Genomic DNA, 5,069 nt, shown 5'->3' on the forward strand with positions numbered 1-5,069 from the left:
GAGGTACATGGCAGAGTAGTCCAACATATCCATATTCAGGGTTCTAGCTACATGCAAGCTATGTCCAACTTGTCCATATACTGAGAGCCACCTACATTGCAGACAAGTCCAATATGTTCATATACAGAGAGCTACCTACTTGTCAGATCAGTCCAACATATCCATGTACAAATAGCTAGCTACATGGCAGACGATTCCTAAATGTCCATACACAGAGTAAAATATTTCCATATACTGAGTTCTAGCTATATGGCAGATGTGTCAAAGTGTTCATATACAGAGAGCTACATAGCGTAGTGTTTACGAATAGGGCTGCGAACCTTAAGGTCAGCGATTTGAAACTACCAGCCGCTCCATAGGAGAAAGATGAGACTTTCTACTCCTGTAAAGATTTACACTATCGGAAACCCTGTACAGGGTCGCTATGGGTTGGAACCGACTCGACGACACTGAACAACAACAACAACCTACATGGCAGACAAGTCTTATATGTTCATATACACAGAGCTACATACTTGGCAGATCAGTTCAACATATCCATGTACAGAGAGCTAGCTACATGGCAGAAGAGTACAAAATGTCCATATATCAAGAGCTAGGTACATGGAAGGATAGTGCAACATTTCCATATACAGAGTTCAAGATACATGGAAGATATGTCCAACGTGTCCATATACTGAGAGCTAGCTACATGGCAGACAAGTCCAATATGTTCATATACAGAGAGCTACCTACTTCGAAGATCAGTGTAACATATCCATGTACACAGAGTTAGCTACATGGCAGACGAGTCCAAAATTTCCATATATCAAGAGCTAGGTACATGGAAGGATAGTGCAACATTTCCATATACAGAGTTCTACCTGCATAGCAGATGTGTATAAGGTGTCCATACATTGAGAACTACATACATGGCAGAAAAGTCCAATATGTTCATTTGCAGAGAGCTACGTACTTGGCAGACCAGTCCTACATATCCATGTACAGAGAACTATCTACATGGCAGACGAGTCCAAAATGTCCATATACAGAGAGGTGACTACATGGCATGGTAGTGCAACATTTCCATATACAGAGTTCTAGCTACATGGCAGATGTGTCCATCGTGTTCATATACTGAGAGCTAGTTACATGGCAGAGTAGTCCAACATGTCCATATTCAGGGTACTAACTACATGGCAGAGGGGTCCAACGTGTCCATATACTGAGAGCCACTTACACGGAGGACAAGTCCAATATGTTCATATACAGAGTGCTACCTACTTGGCAGATCAGTCCAACATATCCATGTACAGAGAAATAGCTACATGGCAGACGAGTCCAAAATGTCCATATGCAGAGAGCTAGCTACATGGCTTTGTAGTGCAGCATTTCCATATACAGAGTTCTAGCTACAAGCCAGATGAGTCCAACTTGTCTATATAGAGAGAGCTAGCTACATGGCAGAGCAGTTTAACATTTCCACATACAAAGTTCTACCTACATGGCTGATGAGTCCAAAGTGTTCATATACTTAGAGCTAGGTCCATGGCAGAGTAGTCCAACATTTCCATATACTGAGTTCTCGTTACGTCCCAGATGTGTCCAACATGTCCCTATACTGAGAGCTAGCTACATGTCAGACAAGCCCAATATGTTCATATTCAGAGAGCTACCTAATTGGCAGATCAGCCCAACTTATCCATGTACAAAGAGTTAGCTACATGGCAGATGAGTTCAAAATGTCCATATAAAAATAGCTACCTGCATGGCAGTGTAATGCAACATTTCCATATACAGAGTACTAGGAACATGGCAGATGAGTCCAACATGTCCATTTACTGAGCGTTAGCTACATGGCAGATGAGTCCAGCATGTGTATATTTAGAGGACTAGCTACAAGGTACATGCATCCTACTTGTCTATATACAGAGAGTGAGCTACATGGCAGGGTAGTGCAACATTTCCATATACAGAGTTCTAGCTACAAGGCAGATGCATCAAACATGTCCATGTACTGAGAGCTAGCTACATGGCAGACAAGTCCAAGAAGTTCATATATAGAGAGCTATCTACTTTACAGATCAGTCCAACATATCCATGTACAGAGAGCTAGTGTCATGGCAGACGAGTCCAAAATGTCCATATACAGACTGCTAACTACATGACAGGGTAGTCCAACATTTCCATGTACAGAGTTCTAGATACAAGGAAGATGAGTCCAATTTGTCTATGTATAGGGAACTAGATACATGACAGAGTAGTCCAACATTTCCATATTCAGAGGTCTAGCTACATGGCAAATGTGTCCTATGTGTCCATATACTGAGAGCTAGCTACATGGCAGAGTAGTTCAACATGTCCATATAGAGGGTACTAGCTACATGGAAGATTAAGTCCAACATGTCCATATACTGAAAGATAGCTACATGGCAGACAAGTCCAATATGTTCATATACAGAGAGCTACCTACTTTGCAGATCAGTCCAACATATCCATGAACAGAGAGCTAGCTACATGACAGATGAGTCCAAAATGTCCATATACAGAGAGCTAGCTACATGGCAGAGTAGTACAACATTTCCATATACTGAATTCTAGGTACATTGCAAATGTGTCCAACACGTCCATACACTGAGTGCTAGCTGCATGGCAGAGCAGTCCAACGTATCCATATACAGGGTACTAGCTACATGGCAGATAAGTCCATATACTGAGAGCAAGCTACATGGCAGACAAGTTCAATATGTTCATATACAGAGAGCTACCTACTAGGCAGATCAGTTCAACATATCCATGTACAGAGTGCTACTTACATGGCAGAAGAGTGCAAAATGTCCATATACAGAGAGCTAGCTACTTGGCATGGTAGTGCAACATTTCCATTTACAGAGTTCTAGGTACAAGGCAGAAGAGGCCAACTTGTCTATATACAGAGACCTAACTACATGGCAGGGTAGAGCAACATTTCCTTATACAGAGTTCTAGGTAAATGGCAGATGTGTCCAACGTGCCCATACATTGAGAGCTAGCTACATGGCAGAGCAGTCCAACAAATTCAGGGTACTAGCTACCTGGCAGATGTGTCCAATGTGTCCATATACTGAGAGCCAACTACAATGCCGACAAGTCCAATATGTTCTTATACAGAGAGCTACCTACTTGGCAGATCAGTCCAACATATCCATGTAGAGAGCTAGCAACATGGCAGAGTACTGCAACATTTCCATATACAGAGTTCTAGGTACATGGCAGATGTGTCCAATGTGACCATACACTGAGAGCTAGCTATATTGCAGAGCAATCCAACATGTCCATATACAGGGTACTAGCTACATGTCAGATGAGCTCAACATGTCCATATACTGAGAGCTACCTACATGGCAGTGATGTCCAATATATTCATATAAAGACAGCTACCTACTTGGCAAATCAGTCCAACATATCCATGTACAGAGAGGCAGCTACATCGCAGGGTAGTGCAACATATCCATATATAGATTTCTAGCTACAAGAGAGATGAGTACAACTTGTCTATATATAGAGATCTAACTTCATGGCAGGGTAGTGAAAGATTTCCATATATAGAATTCTAACTACATGGCAGATGTGTAAAACGTGTCCATATACTGAGAGCTAGCTACATGGCAGAGTAGTCCAACATGTGCATATTCAGTGTTCTAGCTACATGCCAGATGTGTCCAACTTGTCCATATACTGAGAGCCATCTACATGGCAGAAATGTCCAATATGTTCATAGACAGAGAGCTACCTATTTCACAGATAAGTCCAACATATACATGTTAGGAGAGCTAACTACATGGCAGACGATTCCAAAATGTCCATAAAAAGAGATTTAGCTACATGGCATGGTAGTACATTTCCATATATTGAGTTCTAGGAGATGTGTCAAAGGTGTTCATATACAGAGAGCTACATACATAGCAGACAAGTCCTATATGTTCATATACAGAGAGCTACATACTTGGGAGATCAATTCAACATATCCTTGTACAGAGATTAAGCTACATGGCAGTAGAGTTCAAAATATCCATATACAGAGAGATAGCTTCATGGCAGAATAGTGCAACATTTGCATATACAGAGTCCAAGCTACATATATAGAATTCCATATATAGAATTCTAACTACTTGGCAGATGTGTAAAACGTGTCCATATACTGAGAGCTAGCTAAATGGCAGAGTAGTCCAACATGTGCATATTCAGTGGTCTAGCTACATGCCAGATGTGTCCAACTTGTCCATATACTGAGAGCCATCTACATGGCAGATATGTCCAATATGTTCATATACAGAGAGCTACCCACTTCAAAGATCAGTGTAACATATCCATGTACTTAGAGCTAGCTACATGACAGACGAGTATAAAATGTTCATATACCAAGAGCTAGCTACATGGCAGGGTAGTGCAACATTTCCATATACAGAGTTCTAGCTACATGGCAGATGTGTACAAGGTGTCCATATATTGAGAAGTACATATATGGCAGACAAGTCCAATATGTTCATATCCAGAGAGCTAAGTACTTGGCAGATCAGTCCTACATATCCATATACAGAGAACTAGCTACTTGGCAGATGAGTCCAAAATGTCCATATACAGAGAGCTAGCTTCATGTCAGGGTAGTGCAACATTTCCATATACAAAGTTCTAGCAACATGACAGATGTGTCCAACGTGTCCATATACTGAGAGCTAGTTACATGTCAGAGAAGTCCACCATGTCCATATTCAGGGTACTAGCTACATGGCAAATGGGTCCAACGTGTCCATATACTGAGAGCAACCTACATGGTGGACAAGTCCAATATGTTCATTTAGAAAGCTACGTACATGTCAGATCGGTCCAACATATCCATTTACAGAGAACTAGCTACATGGAATACGAGTCCAAAATGTCCATATGCAGACAGCTAGCTACATGGCAGGGTAATGCAACATTTCCATATACAGAGTTCTAGATACAAGGAAGATGAGTCCAACTTGTCTATATACAGAGAGCTAACTACATGGCAGTGTAGTGAAACATTTCCATAAACAGAGTTCTAGCTAAATGGAAGATGTGTCCTA

This window comes from Chrysochloris asiatica, unplaced genomic scaffold (assembly GCF_000296735.1).
Source record: "Chrysochloris asiatica unplaced genomic scaffold, ChrAsi1.0 scaffold00152, whole genome shotgun sequence".
In the NCBI taxonomy this organism is placed as follows: domain Eukaryota; kingdom Metazoa; phylum Chordata; class Mammalia; order Afrosoricida; family Chrysochloridae; genus Chrysochloris; species Chrysochloris asiatica.